Here is an 11992-nt window from a genome sequence, read left to right on the forward strand (position 1 = left end):
TCATTAGAAAAGAAGATTCAGGAAGACCTGTTTTTGGGGGCGTGTCTGTTTGATTGACAGGCCTGTGAGGTTACAGCTATCAGTGGGTGGGACATAGTATCGTCATGGTTTCCAATCAGATCGGTCAGATCCACCGCTGGCTCCTCCCCCAGCTCGTCCAAATATGGTCACTTCCTGCTCCAAACCGCTCCGAACTAACAAGACGGTGACGGACAGAATCTGAACTGGAGGATTCATAACGTTCACAAACCAACGATGACATCACCCTCATACGGTCCTTTAACAACATTTATTACTGTTTTTAAAGTTATTTTTTGAATCCTTATGAATTTTCTTGAAAGCCTGGCAGCTGACATGGAGGAAAAAAATGCATGTGAAAGCGAATAAATTGTGCTTTCACATTATTTTTATATACCTGTACTGTATATCTAAATTTAAATCTGAGCAGCTCGAGTAGATTATTTTTGCCATTGAATGAAATTATAACAAACTACGTGTACTATAAAACAGATTTCTAAACCATTCCGCAAACTGTATGTTAAATCTTAAGGGGTTTGTTGTCATATTTAATATTAACAGGTTTTTGTTTCTCTCATGGAGTACAAAACTCTTTCAAAATACACTTTTCAGCGAAAAAAAAGATATCAAAGGTGAACCCTTCGTTTGTTCCAGTGCATGCTGGGATATGCTCCGGGCTCCTGCAACCTTCAACCAGGTAAATGATGAATGAATGAATTTCTGATTGGATTCAAACGACAACAGAATAAAGCCTGCATGCAGCCGTCAGTGCTTCAGAAGTATTCTTCAGTGCAGTCGAGACATTTTTGATTCAGTTACACATAATGTGATGAGTCATCCAAAAAGACAAACGTGCCAAGAACCGTGTTCCTGTTGTCTCTTAGTCACTGATTAAAAAGCTCTTGAGCTGATGATATTTCACAAACACTGCAAACACGCACACATAAACCAGCAGCTGCAGTGTTTCATCGATTTTATTGATATATGTTTTGACGTCGAACGATCTGCTGCAGATTATTTGAGAATCTTTAATTCACTTGTAGACATGCAGAGGTTCCAATGAAACAGCAGTAACTAATCACCACAGACATCTTCTGTTCAGTTCAGAAAGACAAACGAAGCAAACAAAAAACTTGACTTTATAAAAAAATGTAGCAAGGTTGCAAAAACAGGAAAACAAAAGTGCATCAGTGTGTTCACACCGTCAGTACAGAAACATGCAGCACACGACAAGTACCAGGATGAAGCACTCAGAACCCTCCGAAAAAGAAACTAAAAACTTTCCCCCAATCATCAGCCATCAGTGATGTCATCAGCCATCAGTGATGTCATCGTCGGTTTGTGAACGTTATGAATCCTCCAGTTCAGATTCTGTCCGTCACCATCTTTGCTAGTTCGGAGCGGTTTGGAGCAGGAAGTGACCATATTTGGACGAGCTGGGGGAGGAGCCAGCGGTGGATCTGACCGATCTGATCGGAAACCTGAAGATACTACGTCCCGCCCACCGATAGCTGTAACCTGACTGCACCACAGGCCTGTCAATCAAACAGACACGCCCCCAAAAACAGGTCTTCTTGAATCTTCTTTTCTGATGAATGAGGGATTATTTTCAGATGGACCTCCAGAAAACTAAGAAGAAGGAGTGACTTTAGCTAACAACACCGAGATAACTGATGGACACATTTTATTCACTTTGGATTTGATGAGAGAAGTTGAATGGGAGTCTATGGAGCCGGAGGCTTTTTGGAGCCGACCTCTAGTGGCACTCGCTGGTATTGCAGCTGAAGACACTTCTGGATCAGAACCATTTTACAGACCTGAAGCTACGAACTCCTTTATCTAGTCTGTGAGTTTCATCCTAAACAGTCATCATCTTGGCTACGTAGAGGAAGGGGCGGGGCCACCGACATAAAGGATTTTCAAATTAAGACATTGAACAGAAAACACATTCATTTCTGGGTAAGAAAATGGAAAGCTGCAGTTATGATGGCAGGAGATTCGTTCATAAGAGTCTTCACATGTAGGAGTACTATTTGTAGTATCTGCCAAATTGTTGATTGTTGTATTTTCCCGTCAATACCGTGAACAAAATCTGATATGGGGATATTTCAGCACTCATAACACAATAAAAGTTTGATTAATTAGGGATTAAAAAAAGTCAATTGGCAGTAAAACAGAACATGTTATTTTCAATACTAATTATAACTAAAGTGATGATAAAGCCTAAATCCAATATGGAAGATCTGACCCTCAACTATACTGCAACAAGAATATATACTGTTGCTATGGCAACATTTTCAACTTTTGGACAAAAATCACTAAAGAAACCTGATGACATCACGTCCTTCCTCAGATGAATATAAACACAAACAGAGTGTGAGTTTAATTCTTCAGACGCTGCCACTCAAACTGAAGATGGAAGTTTCAGCTTGTGAAAAACAAACCGCAGACACGTTGATGTCGGAGCCTCCAGAACAGAAGCAACTCTTCTCACCTCCGCATGTCCTTCTCACCGCCGGAGGAAGGCAGCGTGATTAGTTTCATTCTGCTCGCTGCAATCAACAAACACATGCAGACACAAACTATTCACAGGATTTACTTTATTTGGGATTCCAAAGAAAGATGTGAAGTTTCTTTTGTAACTCAGAACTCAAACAGTTTTCTCTGCATGACTGAAAACCCAGCGGGCCGCGACTTCTGATCGAGTCTGTTTCATGTGTTTTTTTGTTTTTGTTTTGTTTTTGTGCGACTGCAGTGCGATATTATGGACTCACGTGCACGAACATCTGCATCTCCCCGCTGTCACATGCGCGCCATGTCCCAGTTCTGCCGTCACAGCCGAGTGCATGCGGACCGCTGCAGGCTGTGGATGCCTTTCGTGGCTCTGACCTGGAGTGTGTGTGTGTGTGTGTGTGTGTGTGTGTGTGTGTGTGTGTGTGTGTGTGTGTGTGTGTGTGTGTGTGTGTGTGTGTGTGTGTGTGTGTGTGTGTGTGTGTGTGTGTGTGTGTGTGTGTGTGTGTGTGTGTGTGTGTGCGTGTGTGCGTGTGTGCGTGTGTGTGTGTGCGTGTGTGTGTGTGCGTGTGTGTGTGTGTGCGTGTGTGTGCGTGCGTGTGTGTGTGTGTGTGTGTGTGTGTGTGTGCATGTGTGTGATGAACTCCTAGTTCAGCAATGGATAAACAAAAAAATCTGTGTATGGCCTCCGATAACACCCAGAAAATAAGGGCTTCTCATGAAATATACATTGTGGGTAACCTCACAGCAACGAACAAATCACAGCAGAATCTCCATTGGAACGCTGACTCGTGATTCTTGTTGCATTTTATTCAGAGTTTGATGGAGCTGAAGGGGAATTCAAAGCCGTCTGCTGCGGTTCAGACCACCACTTCAAAGCAAAGACAACAACACATCCATGCAGCACTTTTGCAGCTGTTGTTCCAGTTAAACATCCGCTGAAGAGGAATCATCACGTTCTGATCAGCTGTTCTCTGATCAGCTGTTCTCTGATCAGTCTCACCTCCCTTTGGTGTTTTTCAGCGTGTTTCTGGGTTCAGAGTGAAAAGATCAAAATCTGTCTTTTATTCAGCTGTTTGACTTTTAAATAAAACATCAAGGGAATAAATAAAATGTTCTCATTGTTATTGTACTCGAATTAGCATCATAACGTGTGTGAAAAGGTTATCTGCAACATTGCTGCTATAATCCTCCCAGCAGGGGGTTGTTGTTTTTTCCCAGCAGGCACTGTCCAAGTGTGTGAAACTGAAAGGACACAACATTTTCCTGATATAGATTTTAGGCAGCACACTCAGATATGAAAGAAATTCTTTTTTTTTTTTTTTTTTTTTTTCACAATTTCAGGTTTATTTTATATGTTTAGTTGATCACTTTTATCAAAATACCAACCATCAACCATCAGTGATGTCATCAACCATCAGTGATGTCATCAACCATCAGTGACGTCATCGTTGGTTTGTGAACGTTATGAATCCTCCAGTTCAGATTCTGTCCGTCACCATCTTGTTAGTTCGGAGCGGTTTGGAGCAGGAAGTGACCATATTTGGACGAGCTGGGGGAGGAGCCAGCGGTGGATCTGACCGATGTGATCGGAAACCTGACGATACTACGTCCCGCCCACCGATAGCTGTAACCTGACTGCACCACAGGCCTGTCAATCAAACAGACACGCCCCCAAAAACAGGTCTTCTTGAATCTTCTTTTCTAATGAATGAGGGATTATTTTCAGATGGACCTCCAGAAAACTAATAAGAAGGAGTGACTTTAGCTAACAACACCGAGAGAACTGATGGACACATTTTATTCACTTTGGATTTGATGAGAGAAGTTGAATGGGAGTCTATGGAGCCGGAGGCTTTTTGGAGCCGACCTCTAGTGGCACTCGCTGGTATTGCAGCTGAAGACACTTCTGGATCAGAACCATTTTACAGACCTGAAGCTACGAACTCTTTTAGAAACAGTCTGAGTTTTTCTCTTACAGAAAGCCGAGCTGTGACATTAATGATGTGATAACAAATGACAAACATGCATTTGGGCCCCAAAATGTGAAAACTGGACCAAAAATAATGACTCATGTCCATTTTATTTCATCACCTCCATAAGTGAAAACATCCATTTCTCCTGTGGATTCATTTATTCAGCGTTTTCCATAAAAAAGAAGAAATGATGCTGCTCTTCCTCCAACACTAGAATGTGTTGGAGCATTTGCAAAAAACACTGAAATCAGCCGGAGAAGAATCGATCTCAGAATCCTTTGTGAGGCCTCTTCCCTGTTTCTAAGTACTGGATGATCCTGTGGACCTCAGCGGCCTCTCAGCCATGTTGGATCAGCTGGTGAACATAAATCAGTTTCAGGAAGAACTGCCAGACAAGCACTTCTTCAAAGACCCAATCGCTTGGATTTACAGCAGATTACTGCTCGCAACTGCAGAGGGTTTTCTTTTTCCTTGTGTGTTGCCAAGCATGAACTTCTTATCCCTTTGGTAAGACATCAAACTTTGGATAAAATTACACAAAGTTTATGATCTAGGGGATTTTTTTAACATCGTTTCTATCATTTAAAGTGTTACTGAATGGGATTGAAGAAACCCAACAGTGTGGTCACTCCGGTGGCCCGAGGGTCAGTTTGACCGGCCGCGAACGGTCAACATGACGAGCCGTGAAATAGAAAGCAGGACCGAGCTGACGGACGTCTCCAAGGAGACGGGAATGACGTCATCACAGCTTTCGGCGACACACCTGTCAGCGACCTCGACCAATAACGATCAAAACCTGCTCAGAAAACATGGAAGGTCACAAGAAAAGGAAAGAGGAAGCAGAGAGGAGAGAAGAAAAAGAAAAAGGAGCCACAGATGCAACAAAGCTGCAAGAAAACTTTAATTAAAACACACTGACACACTAAAACCTGTCTGTCGTTTTCTTTCTGGACTTTTATATTAAACATCGTTGTATCTTTTGTTTAATTTCAGTGTGTTTGACATTTTTATGATACGTTTGATATATTTATAATATAAAGAGAACACTTTTGTAAACTGTATCTCCTTCTCTTTTTAAAAAGGTGCCGTCTGGATGTTTTTATGTCGAACCGTGAGCATGAGTTCGTGCTGTGAGTGTATTCATGAGGAGTTTTTGAAGCTGTACACATAAGCACATATACACATATCTTAAAATATCAGTCACTAATGTTTGTATTTTAGATTATTTTCCTCTCAGATGAACACTGAAGCCAGATTTGAACGAGCCCGGTGCTCAGCACAGTCTATGGAGCGATATGTTGTAGCTTCACAATGAATTTCATCCCACTTGAATAAATAATTAAAACAAGATTTATTTCTAATGCAACCATCCAATTCAGTTAAATATCATAAAAATTGAAGCTGACGTTTGTCTATTGAATTGGATTTAAATCAGGCTGACAAATAAAAGACAATTCTGAAAGCAGATTTCTCACACTTGCAATCAATCAATTTTGTGAGTAATAACGTATAAATTGAGAATAAAATTATGTGGATTGCAAACAAATAATCTCTTACAGTTTTGTCTGTTGTGGTCAGAAAATAAAGAATTGATCTTCCAGCGTCTTTATTGTGTCACAAAAACTTCAGATTCTGCAAATTAAAAGAAATCTTTGGTTGCCATTTGAATTGGTGAAAGTGGGTGGAAGACGAGAGCTTTCATTGGTGGTGAGGTTGGACTCGGATCCACAGCAACACACGCTGCTCGTTCTGTTGTGTTGAGCTGCATGGACGTCAGGCGGCATCATATTTCTATTGAAATTAAATGTAGGTTGAGATGACCTGTAATTTTTCACATGTAAATTCATAAGAAAGTTATTTGTCCCTGAACACATTAGATTCTGTCTGTCTGACCGTGTAGACACACAGGATGGTGTTACCTCGGCCTGCAGCACTGTGAGGAACCTTGGAGTTCGTTTTCAATATATTATGACCATTAACTGACACAGAAGGTCACTTTATACAAAAAGCCTAATTTCACCTGCACAATATTATTAAAATGAAGAACATCCTGTCGCAGAGCGATGCTGAAAAACAAAGCTGGACTCTTGTGATTCCTTATTATCAGGATGTCACAGTAACTTTATGAAAAGCCTCCAGTTGGTGTAAAAGTCTGCAGCGAGAGATTTTCTCCTTACATACGAAGCCATCACTTGGAGGACATGCAAAATAATGAAGGGAGTCCTTTTGCCCTGCATCCACTCAGCTCTCTCCGTTGGGTTTTTCAGAGCAGTGATTTGTTGATAGAGGGTGAATGAGGAGGTCGGCGTTCATTCACAGAGCGTCACCAAGCCTCCGCTTTCTGTTGAATATCAGTGAATATACTTGTATAATTTTATGCAGTGTCAAAGGATGACTAATTTTTTTGTATCTAGTATATGATCTCATGGCTGACAGCTCTCTGACTGTGTTTCACAACACAAGGAACAATGACTGGAAACCATCATTTAATAGTTTGTTCGTTATATCTGACAGATGTGTTCAACCTTGAGGGGTTTATGCAAACGCAAGTTTGTCTATCAAGACTGAAATCATCATAACTTCCTGAGTTTTGAACAGATTTTCTAGGGGTTTTAAATTTCATACAAATTGTACTTATAAAACAACATACCGGTACTTGATTACATTAAAAATCTGTGTTTTCATCGTTATGAACGTTATGAAGCCTCCAGTTCAGATTCTGTCCGTCACCATCTTGCTTTCACATCTATACTTTGGATTTGATGAGAGAAGTTGAATGGGAGTCTATGGAGCCGGAGGCTTTTTGGAGCCGACCTCTAGTGGCACTCGCTGGTATTGCAGCTGAAGACACTTCTGGATCAGAACCATTTTACAGACCTGAAGCTACGAACAGTTTTATAAACAGTCTGTGGTTTTCATACAACAAACAACAGTTCTAAAATATATAACCCCGTTTCTAAAAATGTTGGGACACTGTTTAAAATGTAAATAAAAATAGAATGTGATGATTTTCAAGTCATGTAAACATATATATCTGGAAATAGAACAAATATAAATGTGTGTTGTATGAAAAATATGTGCTCATTTTCAATTTGATGACCAACATTTCAAAAAAGTTGGCCGTGATCTTCGGGCCCTCAGGCGATACTCCAAAACAGCCACTATTCTGTAGTAGAAATCTCTGCATGGGCTCAGGAACACTTCTGAAAACAGCTGTTTGTGAACACAGGTAATCAGTGCATCTACAAGGAAGAAACCACATATAAAGATGATCTATAAATATTGCCACCTTCTCTGGGTCCAACTTCATCTAAGTGTACATACGCTGAAGACTCGTCTGGAAGATTTTGGGTCCAATGACACAAACGATATATGAGATAAACCGGATGGGAGAGGATCTTACAGGGCGGCGCTCAGTCCACCATGTTACATCTCCACTTCAAGGTCTTGTGGCTCATTAAGAGCCAAGAATTGTTAACAATCGTCAAATATCTTTATCCTGCTTTGTCCTTGAAAGTGTTCAGTAAAGACACAGACGGGGTCGTTAGGACTGAGGCAGCACTGCATGTCATACAATCAATAAAACCGTGATGTCTGGCAGGCTGCTCTCTCACGCTTCGAGCTGGAGCGTCATTTTGGATACTGTTATCGTTAATTATGGTTGACCACACGATCGTGAGAGCCTGAATGGAAGGAGGGATGCATGCAGTGTGAGTGTCAGTGTTGAATGCATTTCTAACAAACATAAAGACATAAAAGATTTCCCTCTGAGGCCGCGCACAGCAGGGTGCCATCTCATTCCAATTCCTTTAAATGCACGTTTCACATGGTCCATTTCAAGAAGAAAATAACACACCGCTTTTCATGTTTAACACATCAAGGGTACTTTTTTATTTTCTCCTCTCGACCATGGCCAATGTCTGTGTTCGGGGAGTGGAGTGGAGTGGAGTGGAGTGGAGTGGAGTGGGGGGGGGGGAACACTTCACAACACTGAGCTCACATGTGCATGAGATGTGCTGCAATGTTTGAAACCACCCGCTGGGATCTGCAGACTCTCTGCTGTGCAATCATTTAACAAGGCTGAAAATGAAATGCACATTTTCTGAGAAAGTAAACCAGAAAGTTTGCAGAGGACATGTAGGCTGCTGATCCATATCCGTTTGTCACAAACTTTGAACTTTGGCTTAAATATGTGTGAGCTACAGGGCACCTGTCAAATCACTCATTCATGATATTGTCGTCACTGAACTTTCCCAGTGATCTTTCCACCTGCATTTTTTTTTTAGCTTTCCTGACCACAGACTGTTTCTAAAAGAGTTCGTAGCTTCAGGTCTGTAAAATGGTTCTGATCCAGAAGTGTCTTCAGCTGCAATACCAGCGAGTGCCACTAGAGGTCGGCTCCAAAAAGCCTCCGGCTCCATAGACTCCCATTCAACTTCTCTCATCAAATCCAAAGTGAATAAAATGTGTCCATCAGTTATCTCGGTGTTGTTAGCTAAAGTCACTCCTTCTTCTTAGTTTTCTGGAGGTCCATCTGAAAATAATCCCTCATTCATTAGAAAAGAAGATTCAAGAAGACCTGTTTTTGGGGGCGTGTCTGTTTGATTGACAGGTCTGCGGTGCAGTCAGGTTACAGCTATCGGTGGGCGGGACGTAGTATCGTAGTATAGTTTTGAAACTCGAGTGAAGATGTTGGCATCATGTGGAACTAGAGGTTCAGAACCAACCAGGTTATGCTCGCTTGTCAGGAAGGGGATTCAAAAACAAGCAGTGGTCATGATGAGGAGATTTAAGAGAGAAACAGAGCAGCAGCAGAGAGCATTCTCTTAAAGATTAGCCACGCCCACTTCTCAGGTGCAGCTCATTCTCCTGACGAGCCACTCAGGTTGCAGCTGCAGCACAGATAAATCTACCACAATTACTAGCACCAGTGGACTAGCGTGTCTATCTCACGCTTTGCTGGAGTGGACTAGCGTGTCTACATCACGTTTTGCCGTGAAGACTTTCAACTATACATTTGTAATGAACCCAAGCTGATTTGACAAAGCTTTTGCACACACACAAAAGACATTACCGAACCAGCAAATTGAAATCCATGTGTAAAATCAGTGAATCGTTCCTTTAAGAAAAAATACATAATCATTGATTCTTTCTTTTGCATTTCATCTGCACGCTCTCCACAGACTATTTATCTATTCTCTTCTATGCTGTCATGCTGACTGTCTCTCCCTCCGCCGTGGTTAACATTTGTAGGCTGCTTGGGGAAAAACCTTGAAATGTTCATAAATCCTCGGTAAACAGATTTTTTTTACGCTCCAGGCCGAGCTGTTCCTTTTCCAAATGGACTCCCTGCACAGCCTCCTGCAGCAGAACCTCCATCCTCCGTCACACTGCAGGCAAATGTTTCACATGATCCTCCATCATGAAAATAAACTACATCCAAACTTCATTAACATACACAGAGATAACGTAGCTGCTATATGCAGCTGATAAACAGAAACTATGGTATTTATTTAAACTGTGGACACACACACACACACACACACACACACACACACACACACACACACACACACACACACACACACACACACACACACACACACACACACACACACACACACACACACACACACACACACACACACACACACACACACACACACACACACACACACACACACACACACACACACACACACACACACACACACACACACACACACACACACACACACACACACACACACACACACACACACACACACACACACACACACACACACACACACACACACACACACACACACACACACACACACACACACACACACACACACACACACACACAGACACACACACACACACACACACACACACACACACACACACACACACACACACACACACACACACACACACACACACACACACACACACACACACACACACACACACACACACACACACACACACACACACACACACACACACACACACACACACACACACACACACACACACACACACACACACACACACACACACACACACACACACACACACACACACACACACACACACACACACACACACACACACACACACACACACACACACACACACACACACACACACACACACACACACACACACACACACACACACACACACACACACACACACACACACACACACACACACACACACACACACACACACACACACACACACACACACACACACACACATCACAAAGAGCAACAGTGGACGGATATTCATAAGAATTAGGCGTGACGCAATCATTGCTGCACCTCGAGAGTCTTTCAGCCATAAGTAACTTTCGTGTGTGTGTGTGTGTGTGTGTGTGTGTGTGTGTGTGTGTGTGTGTGTGTGTGTGTGTGTGTGTGTGTGTGTGTGTGTGTGTGTGTGTGTGTGTGTGTGTGTGTGTGTGTCGAGGAGAGCACACGTCCTTATTACCACATGCTGTGTCCTCGGGGGGTTCTTCAAACCTCGTGTTTGCACACCAACTCAAGAATAATGGAGGTAGAATTAGAGTGCAGATCTTGGTTTTCTCATGGCTTCGCTTCTCCCCACAGGAATACAACCCCGGTTACACCATCATTTTAAATTCTCTCATCGGGCAAAGGTCACAGCTGGATAAAAAAAATTTAAAAAATAAAACATGACAAGGAAGCAAAAAAAATATCAAATAATAGGACATTAAAAACTGCACACGTGCACTGAAGGCTGTACACGTACTGACATGGAATTTATCTTTATTTAAAAAAAACATCTTTGTAGAGGGTCTCCGGAGGTTTACAAAAGGCTGAGCACACATGGTACAGATATATTGTGTTTACAGACACAAATATAGCACAACTAATAAATAGAGACAAACAGTATATACAGCATTTACAGAGGGGAGCTTCATGTCATTCACAAAACAACAAATCTCATCGGTGGATTAGTCGCAGGAATTATTCCTCAGGTTTTCCAACATACTGAATCTACAACTGAAGGACGAGAACAACACAATTTATTCTAGTTCTGTGTTTGCATGCAATTCCATCAAAAGGACTTAGAGTGGTGAGGCAGCTGGGAAGGAGGTCTGGGAAGGAGGTCTAGAAAAGAGGACTGGGAAGGAGGACTGGGAAGGAGGTCTAGGACTAGGAAGGAAGACTGGGAAGGATGACTGGGAAGGAGGACTGGGAAGGAGGTCTAGGAAAGAGGACTGGGAAGGATGACTGGGAAGGAGGTCTAGGAAAGAGGACTGGGAAGGAGGTCTAGGATGGACGACTGGGAAGGAGGTCTAGGAAGGAGGACTGGGAAGGAGGACTGGGAAGGAGGTCTAGGAAAGAGGACTGGGAAGGAGGTCTAGGAGGGACGACTGGGAAGGAGGTCTAGGAAGGAGGACTGGGAAGGAGGTCTAGGAAGGAGGACTGGGAAGGAGGTCTAGAAAGGAGGACTGTGAAGGAGGTCTGGGA

Source organism: Brachyistius frenatus, unplaced genomic scaffold (genome assembly GCF_029030835.1).
Source record: "Brachyistius frenatus isolate BFR_SWC_R1_liver_20210118 unplaced genomic scaffold, ASM2903083v1 Contig_170, whole genome shotgun sequence".
Classification (NCBI taxonomy): domain Eukaryota; kingdom Metazoa; phylum Chordata; class Actinopteri; family Embiotocidae; genus Brachyistius; species Brachyistius frenatus.